The sequence below is a fragment of the Vitis vinifera genome, chromosome 3, assembly GCF_030704535.1.
Source record: "Vitis vinifera cultivar Pinot Noir 40024 chromosome 3, ASM3070453v1".
Classification (NCBI taxonomy): domain Eukaryota; kingdom Viridiplantae; phylum Streptophyta; class Magnoliopsida; order Vitales; family Vitaceae; genus Vitis; species Vitis vinifera.
The window spans coordinates 15619640-15638327 of NC_081807.1; positions in this window are offsets into that span (position 1 = coordinate 15619640).

Genomic DNA, 18688 nt, shown 5'->3' on the forward strand with positions numbered 1-18688 from the left:
ATCGCCTTGAACCTTTCTGCACTGAGTCCGATACTTGATACCATTTTCAACACAAACCCAACTAAGAACCGATTAAAGAGATCAAACACATTTTTATAGTGGTTCGACACCCCTTACTTACACACACTCTCCTCAAGCTTCTAACTGAGTGAGAGTTCTACTATCCTTGAAGTTTCAAGCAAGTTTCCAAAGTCTTTACATTTAGATTTCGGCTCCAATGGGTTCTTACACAATCCTTCAAGTAATCACCAACTTCAAGCATTCTATACACGTAATCTCACTTAATCACAACCTAGCTCAATAAATGCTCAAATACAAGGACATACTAGGATGAATGAAAAAGGTGCACTAAATGATATGCAAGTGAAGGGTTAATGCACCAAAAGAAAGAAGTGAGAGCTTTGAATGAAGAATAGGTAGGTAGACAATTGATTGCAAGTGTTCTTTAATTCATAAATGAAGTGAAACTCTCAATTTATAGGTTTTTAGCCTTGGGTACCAAAAAATGCCAAAAAATAGTCTCAACCGATTGAGTTTTGGTTCAACCGGTTGACTAGCCATTAGACATAAAATGCATGGCAGGTGACAGTTGGGCCTTGATCAGGCATCAATAGAGAATACCTACCCCTCGATTGGGAGAACTCTCATATTGACTCGGAATGCAAGGCTACTGGAAGAGAGAGAAGATTTTTGCATCCCTTGACTAATCCTCGATTGGGAAGGCTTTATCGGTAGATTAGTTCCACGATTGGTTGAACTAGTTCACTAGTTTCCTTGACCGATTCACATATTTTTGCTTGAAAACCTATTTTTTTCTATTCCTTTCACTTCTAACACTTAGGCAAGGTCTTTAAGAGTATTGATATGTCAATTTTAAAACAATTTGCCTAAGATTTGTATGAGAAAACTCGGGTTTTAATTGAAATTTTACTTTAATGCATAAACTGAGTTTTTAATAATATATGAATTAGTATAAAAAACCTAAGTGCACCCATGCATTCACCTTACATATATTTCCTAAGATTAAAAATTCTTCTTGCATGCTTAATCTTGCATTCATTTGGTCCTTTGATGATTTTATTGAATATCCTTTTGAATTTTCAAAATAAAACTTGAAACTCTTCTAATTCAAAATCATTAGCAATTTAACTATGGTTTGTTATCATCTAAACATAATTTGGAGGACCCTTGGACCAACAATCTCCCCCTTTTTTATGATGAAAAACTTTGGTTATCTAGGAGGAAATGCATCTCCTCCTTAAACCAATCATAGATCATTTAATATTAACAAAATTTAAAACAAAATGATCAAGCAAGTTAATAAGATTTACTTAGCTTAAGAGTATTGAAAAAATAATAATCAAACAATAAGTCATCTAAGCATCTAACGTAGGTATCAAATATATATAGGCATATCAGATATCAAGTATCATTATCAAAAGGGTACAACCCATGCTATCCTAAAGTGGTGAATAATCAACAAGTCATATATTTGTCCAAAATACGATAATGATATGCATGTCATGTCCAAAATGAGTGAATCTACTATATCATCCTCCTAGATCCTAAAATATCTCCTTCTTTAGAAACATAAAAATGAACAAGATGGGTCTCCAAATAATGATTAAGGATGAGGAAGAGGAGGAGGAAAAACGGATCATAAATAGGCCATCATCTCCTCATGATGTCGAGCAAGATGATCTTCTATTTGATCCATCCTCTGTTGTAGGTAATCAAACTGAGAGGTGAACCCACTCTGATACTAGTCCATCCTATCCTCCATGAAATAAAAATGTGTCACTGACCACTACAAGCTCCTCCATATGAGTACTAAGGGAGCTGATTTCACTAATAGGTTCATCCATGGAGCGTAATAAGGAATAGAAGGTGCCTATGGTTGTGGTATCTCAGTAGAAGTAGGCTTGGCATATGCTAGTCTAGAGAAGTCAGGCTCGGTATATGGAGCATGATCAGTAGAAGGTCCATTTGTATAGGTAGGCTCAGTCATCATCAAATTAGAAAAAGTAGACTTGAACTGAACAGTCTCAGCCTATGAAAGAATCTCTGTCTGAAATGAGGGGATATTAAGTTCAAGCTCACTCTGCTAGCCACTCTGAGGTTTTAGGCCAACTTGAGGGTCTACTCCACCCTCCATCTATCGAATCTCTACCTCCTTCTCAACTCCAAGGTGTATCTATCCTTATCCTTGTCCTCGTGGCTAAGCTTGTGCATGTGCTTGTGTTATCTTTGCTTTTCTAACCCAAGAACCGTCTGGAGCCTTCTCAAATTTCATCCGCCCCATGAACTCATCATCATATGTGTCATAGATACTAGGGACCTCAAAATCCGTCTTTCTACTAAGGTTAATGTTAAAATATTTGAAGACTCTAGAAAGGAAGCGACCATAGGGAAATACACGAGTTATGTTCTCACAACAAGCAATTATGTGCATCATTATTAGGTATCCCAAATGAATTTGTCTCATAGTTAGAATGGAATCTATAAGGAATACCTCGTAATAGGATACCCTTAGTGTCTACCTTGTGGTAGAAAAGTGAAACATAACATATGAGGGAGTACTCTATTGATGATAGTCAAGCTATGTGTTGAGGGCTTGCCCATCCCATGAGCATTTAGTAGTCCACAAATCCTTTGAATAACATTTTTAGGCTCAAATCCTAGGATAGTGGGTCATATCTTGGACTCGTATACTTTGAGTTCAACGAGAGCAACATCAAAGATACGATCTGAGCAAATCTCTACTTCTTTGACTGTGGATGAGATCGGGCCACCCATATAGTGAGTCATTCTCAAGTGGAATGCTTGTACCAGTATAGGAAAAACCATCTCAAAAATTGTAACAATCGACAACCAACCCATCCTAGTAAACAATCTCTCAAATCCAAAGTATTAAAATATGGAAAATTTGATGTTTCTCCCCGAAACTACATGCCTACAAGAGAAATATTGTTTCTACCACAGGTACTTCTCTATGGTACTGAACAAGACAATGTCAAAATGCGCCTTTCGACATGCCTCTAGTTGTGAAGACTGAGTAAAGTGCTTGCCTTGAGCCCTAATGTAGTTGACTCTTGTCTAGGAAAAGAGGCTAAGAAGCCTGTGCACAACCGAATACTTACGAAAGTGAATGGGACTAGAAGCTGAAATGATTGTGAGGCTTGGATGGAAGAAGAAACTACTTAAATACATCCGAAAATCTCTCAAAAAATTAGCTTAAAAAGTCTAAAACGCACCAAAATCAACCTCCGAAAGACAAAATTGGTAAGACCCTTGGAGAATGGAGGAGGAAAGCATAAAGGAAGAGGCGAGGGAAGACTATTTATGTTCCTAGCCCGACGAACCGGTCGACCAGTCATCAACTGGTTGACTGCTTGGTCAATGCTCCTTAACTTTCCAATTTTGAGCAAAATTTCATTTCTTGATCCTCTTTTTGCTTTTTTCAAATGGTTTCCCTAATTTTTTCTGTCTAATGCCAAGGGAATTTTAATTTTTGGTTAAAAATTGACCATTTTCTAAGTGTGAGTCCATATGATATTCTCTATGATGCATGTAACATGGAAATTTATGTAATTAGAAGGCATAATCATTAGACATTCATAAAAAAGAATTAGATCATAATGAAATCACCCCTAGTTGTCTTCTAATATCAACAAATTGTTCTTCACTTAGAGGTTTTGTAAAGATATCGACAAATTGATCATTAGTGCTTACAAATTCAAGTGTTATGTCACCCTTTTGTGCATGATCTCTAAGAAATTGATGTCTAATCTCTATATGCTTAGTCCTAGAGTATTGCATGAGATTTTTAGAAATGCTTATAGTACTAGTATTATCATATTTACTAGGAACATGCTAAAAAGATAAACCAAAATCATGAAGTATTTGTTTCATCCAAAGAATTTGTGCACAACACAAGCTGACTATTATGTATTCAACTTCAACTATTGACAAGCTACTGAATTTTGCTTCTTACTATGCCATGAAACAAGTAAGTGTCCTAAGAAATGATATGTGACACTAGTACTTTTTCTTTCAACCTTACAATCAACAAAATCGACATTCGAAAAACCAATTAATTCAAAGTTATCACTCTTAGGACAAGATTGAAATCTAGCATACAAACATATAGATATCGGGTCTATTAGCAGTCAAGTGTAGCAAAGAACCTATCATGCCTCTATACATAGTTAGGTAAATGGATTTACCTTTCTCATCCTTATCAAGCTTGATAGATGAACTCATTACAGTCTTCCTTGTCTGGACTTCCTCCATGTTGAACTTTTTGAGAAGATCTTTGATGTACTTTGCTTGATTGATGAAGGTTCCTTCCCTTAATTGATTGATTTGTAATCCAAGAATGAAATTGAGCTATCCCATCATTCTAATTTCAAACTCACTATGCATGCACTTATCAAATTATTCACAAAGAGAAAGATTAGTAGCACCAAATATAATGCCATCAACATAAATTTGAACTAAGAGCATATATATATATATTTGGTTTTTATAAAGAGAGTTGTATCAATTTTACTCATTTTAAAACCATTTTCTAAAAGGAATTTTCTTAATCTTTCATACCATGCTCTAGGTGCTTGTTTCAAATCATAAAGTGTCTTTTTAAGTTTAAAAACATGGTTAGGAAAGTTAAAACTTGTAAAACTAGGTGGTTGTTCAACATACACTTCTTCATTTATAAAACCATTTAAGAAGACACTTTTCAAATCAATTTGATATAACACAAAGTCTTTAAAGAATGCAAAGGTAAGTAGCATTCCTTCATAATCTATCCATTCTTCTTGATTAAACCATTGGGCTACTAACCTTGCTTTGTTTCTAACAATTATGCCGTTTTCATCCATTTTATTTCGAAAGACCCATCTAGTTCCAATAACTCTTTGATTTGAAGGTCTTGGTAATAATTCTCATATTTCACTTATTTGAAATTGATATAGCTCCTCTTGCGTAGCAATGATCTAATTTTCATCATCTAAAACACCATTTATATTTTTAGATTCAAATTGAGAAATAAAAGCTAGATTATTGAAAGAGAAAATCTAGTTCTTACCCTACTAGATGGATTACTTATAACTTTATCTTGTGGATTATTGATGACGAATTTCTATTCTTTAGGAAGGTCTTGACTTGATTTTCATGCACTTGTTGAGGACGTGGTAGTGCCAATGGTGATCTTTGTTTCTTAGGATCTAATTCTTTCTCTTTTTGTTATCTTCTATTTTCAATTTGCAATCTTCCCATGGAGTCATCCAAACCTAACTCATCATCAACACTATCTTTTCTTTGAAAAGAATTGTTCGATTCATAAAAAATCACATGGATGGACTCCTCTACAACCATGGTTGTTTTGTTGAAAACTCTAAAAGCTATACTTGAAGTTGAGTAACCAAGGAAAATTCCAACATCTGATTTTGCATCAAATTTTCCAAGGTTGTCTTTGGTGTTTAAAATAAAACATTTGCATCCAAAGAATTTGAAATAACTAATGTTGGGTTTCTTATTTTTTCAAAGCTCATAGGGAATTTTCTTAAGTATGGGCCTTAGTAAAACTCTATTTAAAACATAGCTACTTTGGTCCAAAAATATTTTGGTAAGCTATTTTCATTTAGCATGGTTCTTGCCATTTCTTGTATAGTTATATTTTTCTTTTCAACTACCCTGTTTTGTTGAAAAGTTCTAGGAGTCAAAAAATTGTGGTCAATTCTATGCTCATTGCAATAGTTTTCAAAATCAATATTTTTAAATTCTCTCCCATGATCGCTTCTTATGCAAGTGATTGTAAAACCTTTTTCATTTTGAACCTTATTGCAAAACTCTAAAATCTCATAAAAATAAAAATAAAAAACTTCATTTTTTTGGCTTAAAAACAAGACCCATGTCTACCTAGAGAAGTCATCCACAATAATATAAACATAAGACTTTCCTCCAAGACTTGGTGTCCTAGATAGACCAAATAAATCCATATGTAAGAGCTAAAGTGGCCTAAATGTGGAAATGATGTTTTTGTTTTTAAAAGAGTTTTTGATTATCTTTCCCACTTGACAAGCTTCACAAACTTTATCTTTTTGAAAATTTATTTTAGGAATGTCTCTTACAAGTTCATTTTTGTTGAGTTGTTAAATGAAGTCCATGTTAGCATGTCCCAACCTCTTATACCACAATCAATTTTGATCATGCATGCTTGAAAAACATCTATCATGATCATCATATTTTGAGTTATTTATAATGTAAACATTGTCACATCTATTCCTATGAAGATGATTTTGTCATTTTGAATATCCTTGATAATTCAATAAGATGCTTCAAAAATCACTTTAAAACCTTTGTCACAAAGTTGACTAATGCTTAAAAGATTATGTTTTAAACCATCTACTAATAAAACATTTTCAATGAGAGAGGATATGTCATTACCAATATTTCCTTGACCAATGATTTTTCTTTTTGCATTGTCTCCAAAGGTAACATATCCTCAATTTTTCTTTGTAAGGAAAGTGAACTTAGATTCATCTTCGATCATGTGTCTTGAGCATCCACTATCCAAGAACCACTTGTCCTTCTTTAAGCCCTACAACACATAACTCAAGTTGATTTAGGTGCTTATATCTTTTTGGGTCCTTGAGAGTTAATGACCTCGGATTTTTTAACCTAGATCTCCTTAGTTTTTGTATTTAAAGTCTGTTGATCGAGAACCACTTCTTAAAGTACATTTGCAACTAATGTGTCATTCTCTTCCACAAAAGTTGCAAGTAGTGGAAAAACTTGCACTTGTGGATTTCTTTACAAAATAGTTTTTAAAATACTTTTGATTCTTTGAGGATTTGAATCCTAGCCCTTGTTTATCAAAGATAAATTTTTGGCGAGCTAGGATCATTTTAAAATATTTTTGTCCATAAGAAAAGATTGAAAGAGAGAAGGTCAACCATTCATTTTTTTTTCTCAAAATCTCATTCTTTTTTTTTCAAGAGAGGTTTTAGAGACTTCAACATTTGAAAACTTTTCTTTTACTTCTCTAAGTTTTTTTCAAGTTGTTGAATTTTCTTTTTGAGATAAGCATTTTTCAAGCCAAGTTTTTCAAGATCCTCATATAAATCTTCAAAGGCATCATGTAAACCATCATAGCTAATATTAGAATTACCTCATCGAGTTCATCTATTGCCATGAAGCACATGTTTGCCACTTCTTTCTCATTTTCTTCTTTAAAGGATTCATCTTCATTTTCACTTCAGGTGGCTATCATTGTCTTCTTTATTCTCTTCTTGGCTTCAACTTTGTAGAGAGGACAATTGATTACTACTCAAAAGGTGCTATTTCATAGCTTGTAATTAACTCTTTTAAACACTTTTGAGTAGTAGTTATTACCTTTTAACTCAATTGGCATGTTAAGGACCCTTGCAATCAATTCTAATCAAATTGTGTTAAGTTTTGGTGTTTTGATAGCTTTTTGATCACCAAAGCAATCTAAGATTGAGGAGAGTTCTTTGGAATCCATAAGCAAATCCATAATACAAGGAGTATGGGATCCTGCTCATTCCACCCGGACAAGAATCATAACTCATTCCACCCGGGTAGGAATTCCATCCAACTGCCGCCAATACATCCGGCGCCGCCACATTCCACCCAGATGTTCGCATCCGGAATTCTGCTGCCACTGCCATTCCACCCAGATGTTCGCATCCGGAATTCTGCTGCCGCCGCCATTCCACCCAGATGTTCGCATCCGGAATTCTGCTGCCGCCGTCATTCCACCCGGATGTTTCACATCCAGAATTCTGACACCGGATGGGAGAGGAGAGCGTTTCAACTTCCCCCGGTCACACATATCCGGATCCGCTTATAGCGCTTACCCGGAGAGTTTTGTAGCCATTTTGCACAGTGCCGCTGTGTTCTCCTAAAGCTTCTCGATATGTGCGACCGACATTTTGAGATATTTTGGGATATTTTGCTTTAGATATTTGATGTTTAAATCCCCAAACTCTCCTTGTAACCCACCAATTATAGGATTCCTTAGTTATTAAGTTTGGAAAAAGGATGGATAACCTTTTATATATTATTATTGTAATTTTCATATATATATATATATCTTAGGAGCCTGTTCTCAAGGAGAGACAACACACCCTTTGTACAGTTTTTTCAAGGAAGTAAAATACAGAGCTTTGCTCTGCTTTACCTTCTCATTTTTTATTATATTTTCTTTCTAGCCAAACAAGCTCTGAGGATGTTTCCTCATAGAATGAGTGGCTAGACTTTTAGTTCCTTAGAGTTAAGGCTGCCGGGAAAGGTTCTAAGTGCAAGACTTAGTAGCTTTGTGGTTTCAGCCATTAATGAAGAGAAAGTGTGATCCTTTAATGATTTCTATGTTTTTAGTTAACTTAAAACGCCTTTAAATCACCTGTGCCAACACTTCATAAGGCAAGTGATCTCCTTCCATTGAGATGCACTAGTATATCTCTTGCAAGCCTTTGGGAGGTGGTTTGAAGGTAGGATTTTCTAGAATAGCCAACACTTGGTAAGCTTTTGGACTCTAAGGAGACATCCATTAGTTATCTCTTGCAAGCTTTTGACGGGTAATCCAAGGTTAAAGATCACCTTGAATGGCAAGTAGTAGGTGAGAGGTATGAGTTATTGCAAGATGCATCAGTGAGAGGGATTTAGTGTTTGAACCCATTTAAAGGATACATCTGTACAACACTGGTTAGAGAATTAACTATATGTTAATTCTTTAATGCGAGGAAATGAACCAAATGACCAGAGCTTTGTTTTTGCATGAAAAACCTCCTCTATGAACCTAAACCTCCAAGGAATGTTTTTCTTCATAAGTAATTTCCATTATTTCTTTTGCTGTTAGCTTAAACCTAAACCTTTTTCCATCAAAGTTTGTGTTTTATTTCTTAAGCTAACCTTGAAATGAAAAGGCACCAATTCATCTTTGAATTGGTATCATTTATGAATTGAAAACCCTTCCCAATGAACGATCCTAGAGCCACTATGCTATAGTAGCTTTGTCTTTGCTACCCTAGTTCATGGTGTAATAGGTTATAAATTTTGTTGATTACTCCCTCAATCATGGAGCACCAACTGGACATGAATCAACTGATACACCAATTGGGCATGAATCAAATGGCGTCGTTGTCGGGTAAGGGGTCAACTTCACAGTGATACTATTTCAGAGTACTTGTGATTTTCATTACAAGTTTGGTAACTTTTTTTTCATTTTACTAATTCTTATTTTTTTTTATTGTATCTTTACTTGTTCATAATCTAATATATCTTTTAAATTCAGTTTAGTTCATTTTTTTTTGGTAGCCCTGTTTTCTTTTGTTTTCTTTTATTTGCATTTTTGTTACAGTTGATACTAGTTGTGTATGCCAAATTGGATACGAGACAGTGGAGGAAGGCTTGTTAAATGTGATACCAGTGATGTGTGATGCCAGTGACTTTGCTATAGGAGCTGTACTTGGGCAAAAAGAAGATGGGAAGCCCTACGTGATCTACTATGCAAGCAAGACATTGAACGAAGCTCAAAGGAACTACACAACTATAGAGAAAGAATTGTTAGCTGTGGTGTTTGCTTTAGACAAGTTTCGTGCTTATTTGGTAGGGTCTTTCATCATTTTCTTCACTGATCATTCAGCCTTGAAGTATTTATTAACAAAGTAAGATGCAAAAGCAAGGTTGATTAGATGGATTCTTTTGTTACAAGAATTTGATCTCCAAATCAGAGACAAGAAAGGGGTGGAGAATGTGGTAGCTGACCACCTTTCAAGGTTGGCTATAGCACATAATTCCCATGTCTTACCTATTAATGATGACTTTCCTGAGGAATCACTTATGTTGCTAGAGAGAGATCCTTGGTATGCTCATATCGCTAACTATTTGGTTACTGGTGAAGTTCCAAGTGAGTGGAAAGCGCAAGACAGGAAGCACTTCTTTGCAAAGATTCATGCTTATTATTGGGATGAGCCTTTTCTTTTCAAGTATTGTGCAGATCATATCATAAGAAAGTGTGTCCCTAAAGAAGAACAACAAGGGATCCTCAGCCATTGCCATGAGAATGCCTGTGGAGGTCACTTTGCCTCTCAGAAAACAGCCATGAAGGTGTTGCAATCAGGGTTTACTTGGCCATCGCTTTTCAAAGATTCCCACATCATGTGTAGGAGTTGTGAAAGATGCCAAAGACTCGGGAAGCTTACAAAAAGAAACCAAATGCCCATGAACCCCATCCTTATAGTTGATCTTTGTGATGTTTGGGGTATTGACTTCATGGGACCTTTCCCAATGTCTTTTGGTAATTCTTATATCTTGGTGGGAGTGGAATATGTTTCTAAATGGGTTGAGGCAATCCCCTGTAAACATAATGATCACAGGGTGGTTCTCAAATTTCTTAAGGAAAACATTTTCTCAAGATTTGGGGTGCCCAAGGTCATAATCAGTGATGGAGGTACTCATTTTTGCAACAAACCTTTTGAAACCCTATTAGCCAAGTATGGAGTGAAGCATAAGGTAGCTACACCTTATCATCCTCAAACTTCCGGGCAAGTGGAGCTAGCAAACAAGGAAATCAAGAATATATTGATGAAGGTGGTGATCACAAGTAGAAAAGATTGGTCTATTAAGCTTCATGATTCACTATGGGCATACAGAACAACTTACAAGACTATTCTTGGTACGTCTCCTTATCGCCTAGTCTATGGCAAAGCATGCCATCTCCCTGTGGAAGTTGAATATAAACCTTGGTGGGCAATCAAGAGGTTGAACATGGACTTGATCATAGTTGGGGCAAAGAGGTGCTTAGACCTTAATGAGATGGAGGAATTAAGAAATGATGCTTACATCAATTCCAAAGTTGCAAAACAGAGGATGAAGAGGTGGCATGATTAATTAATCTCCAGCAAAGAATTCCATAAAGGACAAAGAGTCTTACTTTATGATTCAAGACTCCATGTCTTTCCAGAGAAGCTCAAGTCAAGGTGGATAGGCCCTTTCATTATTCACCAAGTGCATCCCAATGGAGTGGTGGAATTACTGAATTCTAAAAGCACTGACATTTTCAAGGTCAATGGTCATCATCTCAAGCCATTCATTGAGCCATTCAAACCAGAAAAGGAGGAAATTAACCTTCTTGAGCCACAGAAAGCCTAATCAAATAAGGGTTAGATGGACTTGGTTTCACCAAAGTCCATAATTTTTTGTTTTTGTTAATTTTGTTAATTTCAAAGCTTTATCAATTCTTTTGATTTTAATTTTTGGTCTTAAGTTGTGTACTTATATGTAACTTAGTCTTTTTAAATGATCTCATGTAGGAGGAATTGCAAAGAAATTAAAGGAAAGTTGTTTGGAGCAAGAAAGAGTGTAAAATAGGGGAAAAACAAGGGTCTATGAGATTTCGTAGCCTAAAAGAAGCCTCTGCGAAATCGCCACTTTGCTACGAAATCATTTCGCAGCCTCAAGCCCCTCTCTGCAAAAATCTTCGCAACTGCGAAGCACCCCTTCAGTTATTCCAACTGCACCAGAGCCCCATGCCCCTCCTGAGCCGGTTACTGAAGATGCAGAGACATCCATCTGGGCCATCAACTTACCAACATCATCCTCCCCATTTCTGATCATTTACATACTTTACTTTATGTATTTCCTTTATGAAATCCCATCTTTTTGGTATTATATAGTGGGATTGGTTGTATTGCTTGTTTTTTATATAAAATTATACTGCCATCAAGTAATACAAATCTCTATCAATTGTGAGCACACTTAACATTATACTATTTTAATTCCTCTACTCATATCTTTTATTATTTTATTTTTTTGAAACATGTGGGTTCTCCTATTCTACTTGAACTTCATACCACTCAGGAGGTACCACTTCCTCCCTATTTTTCAATCGTTTTTGTCACATTGAGGACAATGTTTAGCTTGGTTGGGGGGAGAGTTGAGGAAGTAAGTTTTTGTCATTAATGCTAAGTTATTTTGGTAATTTAGTTGCTTTTCGCTTAATTTTAAATTTTTTTAAGTTTTTATTCTACTCTCCATGGTTATTAAGGAAAAATTTTCAAAATGAAATGGGAGAAATTGAATTTTTATCTTTTTACTTGACTTAGATTTTGTATTATGCTTACTAAAGTTGATGAATTGTTGAAGCTTCTATTGAATTCAAGCTTAGTTCTTCCACTTTAAGCTATTCACACACTGTGCACAATAGGTTTCGATTATAAGATGAAAAACTATTTCCCTCTTGACTTAGGAAAATTTTAGACTTGGTACCTTTGACCTCATTTAATAGTGCTGGGACACCTTATAAAAAGCCAATGAGCCTTTGAAAAAAGAAAAAAATGAGAACTTGCCTTGAAACCCGAGTAAGGTCCGAGGGGTATATGGTGAAAATTTTTAAAACCTGGTGCCCTAAGCCTTCATTGGTTGGGAGTCACTGACCTCAATGCTCGTTACAAGGGTGAATAGGTGGAGTTTAACATACTGTAGGTGCTTGGGTATTAAAATTCATTCTCAAAAGTCCGAGGTAAAATCCTAGGAGTTAGTGGTTGAAAGATCCTTAAAGCTTGATGCCCTAAACCTTAATTGGTTGGGAGTCATCGATGGACCCCCGTTACATGGACAATTCAGAAAAGAATACCTTTAGCCTTGTACTCCTACAATGAAAAAAATTGTGAAAAAAGAGGTGCATTCTTAGCCTATTGGAGGTTGACCAGTTTGCTAAGTTTTGAAAAAGAACTAGGTTGGGGGGAGAGATTAGTTCAACATACTATATTCAGAAGCTAATAAATAATACTTAGATTTTTGTGGAAGAGTAAGGTTTGACTCTTTAGGAGTGGAAACTCTTTTGAAGCTTAAATTTGCATAATGCCTTCTCTTTAAGAATTGTGATTAGACAAGTTATTTGATAACTCGTGTTGAAGTTTGAGTTTTATTTCTTTAATGTTCCATGTGAGAGTTAGATCATCATGCCACTTAGAAATTGTTTTTTGATTAACATGATGTTGTAAATTATAATACTGTTTATTTTTTTTTCTCTCCTTCATTGCTAAGGGACTAGCAATATGTCGGTTGGGGGGAGTGATTACTACTCAAAAGGTGCTATTTCATAGCTTGCAATTAACTCTTTTAAACACTTTTGAGTAGTAGTTATTACCTTTTAACTCAATTTCCATGTTAAGGACCCTTGCAATCAATTCTAATCAAATTGTGTTAAGTTTTGGTGTTTTGATAGCTTTTTGATCACCAAAGCAATCTGAGATTGAGGAGAGTTCTTTGGAATTCATAAGCAAATCTAGAATACAAGGAGTATGGGATCCTGCTCATTCCACTCGGACGGGAATCATAGCTCATTTCCACCAGGGTAGGAATTCCATCCGACTGCCGCCATTTCATCCGGTTGCCACCATTACATTCGGCGCTGCCACATTCCACCTGGATGTTCGTATCCGGAATTCTGCTGCCACCGCCATTCCACCCAGATGTTTGCATCCGGAATTTTACTGCCACCGCCATTCCACCCGAATGTTTCACATCCGGAATTTTGACACCGGATGGGAGAGGAGAGCTTTTCAACTTCCCCCGGTCACACATATCCGGATTTGCTTATAGCGCTTACCCGGAGAGTTTTGCAGCCATTTTGCACAGTGCCGCTATGTTCTCCTGAAGCTTCCCGATATGTTCGACCGACATTTTGAGATATTTTGGGATATTTTGCTTTAGATATTTGATGTCTAAATCCCCAAACTCTCCTTGTAACCCACCAATTATAGGATTCCTTAGTTATTAAGTTTGGAAAAAGGATGAATAACCTTTTATATATTATTATTGTAATTTTCATATATATATCTCTTGGGAGCCTATTCTCAAGGAGAGACGACACACCCTTTGTACAGTTTTTTCAAGGAAGTAAAATACAAAGCTTTGCTCTGCTTTACCTTCTCATTTTTTATTATATTTTCTTTCTAGCCAAACAAGCTCTGAGGATGTTTCCTTAGAGAATGAGTGGCTAGACTTTTAGTTCCTTGGAGTTAAGGTTGTCGGGAAAGGTTCTAAGTGCAAGACTTAGTAGCTTTGTGGTTTCAACCATTAATGAAGAGAAAGTGTGATCTTTTAATGATTTCTATGTTTTTAGTTAACTTAAAATGCCTTTAAATCACCTGGGCCAACACCTGATAAGGCAAGTGATCTCCTTCCATTGAGATGCACTAGTATATCTCTTGCAAGCCTTTGGGAGGTGGTTTGAAGGTAGGATTTTCTAGAATAGCCAACACTTGGTAAGCTTTTGGACTCTAAGGAGACATCCATTAGTTATCTCTTGCGAGCTTTTGACGGGTAATCCAAGGTTAAAGATCACCTTGAATGGCAAGTACTAGGTGAGAGGTATGAGCCATTGTAAGATGCATCAGTGAGAGAGATTTAGTGTTTGAACCCATTTAAAGGATACATCTGTACAACACTGGTTAGAGAATTAACTATATGTTAATTCTCTAATGCGAGGAAATGAACCAAATGACCAGAGCTTTGTTTTTGCATGAAAAACCTCCCCTCTGAACCTAAACCTCCAAGGAATGTTTTTCTTCATAAGTAATTTCCATTATTTCTTTTGCTGTTAGCTTAAACCTAAACCTTTTTCCATCAAAGTTTGTGTTTTATTTCTTAAGCTAACCTTGAAATGAAAAGGCACCAATTCATCTTTGAATTGGTATCATTTAAGAATTGAAAACCCTTCCCAGTGAACGATCCTAGAGCCACTATGCTATAGTAGCTTTGTCTTTGCTACCCTAGTTCATGGTGTAATAGGTGATAAATTTTGTTGATTACTCCCTCAATCAAGGAGCACCGGCTAGACATGAATCAACTGATACACCAATTGGGCATGAATCAACAATCATATTTAACGTGTCTTAGTTCCGTGACTTGAAGCACACCAAGTCCTTCTTCTCATCTCATCTCTCCTTGTCACCATTTGATGAAAATTCATTTTCAAAGAAGTCTCTTCTAGAAGTGAACCTTCAGTTAGGATAGAGTCCTTAAAAGCATGAGATGATGTAATAAATTTGGAATTCGTTATTTATTTAATGATGCTCTAGTTTAACTTTTATCTATCCTTATTCGATGTAGTATAGTTTATGAGCATTTTTTGTCTGCATCTTTTGCATTGTACATGACTTAGGTGCATTAGGAGTTGTACAGAAGATCTAATTCATGGGTTCATTGCAAATAGATGACTTGTTTGCAACTAATTTGTGGGTTTAGGCAACCCATTAGAGGTTGTAGTACACTATCTTCTAATTGGAGGGATGCTTGTTCTTGGCTATCGGGATGGGTTTCTGATTGGAGCCAAAATATGTGCTCTAATGGCACATATTCGATATGATTTGTGCACCAAAGGACATTCAAATCACCCAACTTGACCTAAATCAATGCTAAGGCCCTAGCCATGAGTTTAATCTATACTTTGGAGATTTATCTCAGGTTCAAGGGAAGAAAATTATGCAAATTGAATGACTTTAGATTTTGAAAGATCAAGAAAGGGCTAAATGAGGAAATAAGTGAGTCAAGACTCATTGAACGTAAGGAAAGGTAAAACAAGGATATCATGAGGTTGTAGGATGATAAATGACCATTATGGAGTAAGAAAGAAGGCAAGAAAGCATGGGAAATGAGGCATGAAGGAAGATTTAGCTGCATGGAAATTTAGAACTCAAAAATCTAATGACATTATATACTCTGACTTTGAGGACAAATTTGGAGCACTTTATTGAGTCCATTATATACATACTATATATCGTTTCGAAGCTCGGGAAGTCAAGAGTCCAACACCTCAAACGGTTTGCAAATCGGAGCTAAAATGAAGAAGTTATGGCCATTTGAAGACAACTGTACCAAGCTGGAGGGTCATTTCGAAATGATTTCGAAATTCAACTTATGAATTCGAAATCCACTTTGAAATGATACCAATTTCGAATTCACCCACTGCCACTTTGATGTTGCACCTCCTCTATCTCGGGAATTGCATCTAAAGCACTCCATCGCCCTAGGTGGACCCCACACGACTAGAAATCACCATTTTATTATTTTTTAATCATATTTAGGAAATTATTTTGTAATAAGTGGCCAATGAGAGTGTGCCACATTTTAGGTAATTGAGGATATTATATAAACTCTCTCAATTCTAGGTTTTAGGAATCTTGGATTTTTTTCTGGAGAGTTTGACATTGAAGGTGGAAGAAGACGAGAACTTTGGTTTGTTTTCTTTTTCTTCTTTATTGAATATATTGTTTTTAGTTTCTTTTGATTCAAATTTTGAATTTTTACCCTATTATGGATTGTCAATGTGACATCACCCCCATGAGAGGCTAAGAGCCAACTTGGGGCTTGAAGCATGAAAACCTAAGGGCTAGGAAACCTATAGGGACAATGGGTAAATTATTATAACAATGAGATTAATTATTGGTTGGATGACAATTTATCATTTTTTTATCCTATCCTTGTGAGTTCGTTTAGGGAATGATATGGTAGGTTATTACTTGATACTAATGATTCTTGGTCATTCTTGTTCATTAGTTATCCTCATCTTCCCTACCGTTATTTGCCCCTAAACAAAGCTATAAGGAGTAGGAAGGGTTAAAAAGCCAAATCTTAAATTGATAATCAATCTCACTCATTTGATGGTTTTAGGAATCTGTTTTAAAAAGGAAAAATTAGGTTTCGGATGCAATCTTGAGTTATAGAACTCAACTTGATCGCGAACTGCCAAGGATCCTAAAACCCTAAGATCATATTACTTAAAATACCCTTGTTTTCTCTAATTTCTACACCCTAGGTTGGATTGTGGAAAAAGCCCAAACTTGAATCAATTGAATTTAAAATCAACATTCATTTTTTCTTATTAATTTAATTTCTTTTACTTAGTTTCATATTATTCACATATTGTTTTTCACTTAAGGATTTAAACAAAAACAATTCATTTATTCTAGTCTTGACAATTTTCATAAGCCAGTCCTTGAGAACGATACCCGGAATACTACAAAAGTCGTAGTGACTCTTTCTCTAGTTTTTCTTGACCAGAGTTACTACGTAAAAATGCTAAGTATTTTGGTACAATAGAGAATTTTCGGTCAGTTTCCCATGGTGAGTGCGCTAGTGTGTATGGTTACACATTGGACAGGACCTATGGTGAGTCATAACTTAAGGCTATCAATTAGTCATGACCTCACCAAGCTGCTTCATTGTGTTGTCTCTCAACCTTGAGAGAATATTGAGTTTATGCTAAAGTTAGTAGTGGCTTTGACTTACGAGTGAGATCATAAGCTGATCATATATTCCCTATGGATTAGGTCACTGTTGATGGAAATTGGTAGCAATAGGTATTCTCAATAGATGCACCATGATATCTCATGGGGTTGAGACAGTGTGTCCCCTTGGGTGATACTAAGGAGGTGTTTTCATGGAAACTATGACCATAGTAGTTCCTTAAGTGGAACTTGACATAGGCTCTTTGAGAACTAAGACATGTCAGTTGAATACACAATAGGAGGATTTGTAACGCAAGGATTGTAGAGGTAGTCTTGAAAGGTTGATAGGTTTCATCTTGTTAGACTATGGACATTGGTTCATGGGGAGATTGAACACAATGGATAGCATGTCATATACTCGAGCACGTAGTGTCTCATTCTTATTTACATAGGATACTAGAGTTCAATTGATCTCTATAGTGGGATGCTGAATCAATTTTATTATTGGATTATGATGGAGCCAATACTCCTATGGGTCCCAGTGGTCCCCGCTCTGAGTTCATATACCTTGTTGGCACCGATTATGAGGGTCGAATTGGCTCTAGGTTCACTTTTGTGCATAAGGGTGTTTTGGTAACTATGCAAGATTGCATAGGGGTAAGTGAACAAGGTGTCTGGATTGGGATAATTAATTAATTAGTAGGCATTATTAGGTTAATTAATCAATTAGAACCCATTTTAGGTTAGATTAAGTGACCTAAGCCCATATGGGCTCAAGTCACTTAACCTTAGTTAGGAATCCTATAAATACTCCATAGGGGTTAGAGTTTCCATAACTTTTTGTCTTCCACCATCCAAAGAGAAAGAGAGCCATAGCCTCCACCCTCCTTTCCTCTCAATTGGAAGTGTGCTAAGAATAAGGTTGAGTCATCAAACAAAAGATCATGGGTTTACGAGACTTCCAACAACTTCATGACCATTGACAATGTCGGTGAACCTACTAATCATCTTAACAATAATTTCATTATCTTTCATAAAAACAATTCATAACTATGAACAAGTAAATTGATATTTGACTCTTTGATTGGATTTGTTCCTTTATGAGTTACTTTTAGTAATCTCAAAATTTCTTTAGTCGATTTGCATTGACAAACTCTATTGTATTCATTTCTATCTATAACACACTCAAAAGTATAAATGACTCTAGCATTCAATTGAACATTTCTTTTATCACGCTCATCTCATTCTTGTTTGGGTTTTGGAACCATGGCCCCATCAATAAGTTTTGAAGGAATAGTGGAACCATCTTCAATGACATCCTAAAGGTCAAGATCAGGGTATTGTAAAAACCAAGTCATTTTAGTTTTCCAATAAGGATAATCGGTTCTCGTAAAATATGGGGGTCTATTGGTTGTAAAACTTTCAAAGTG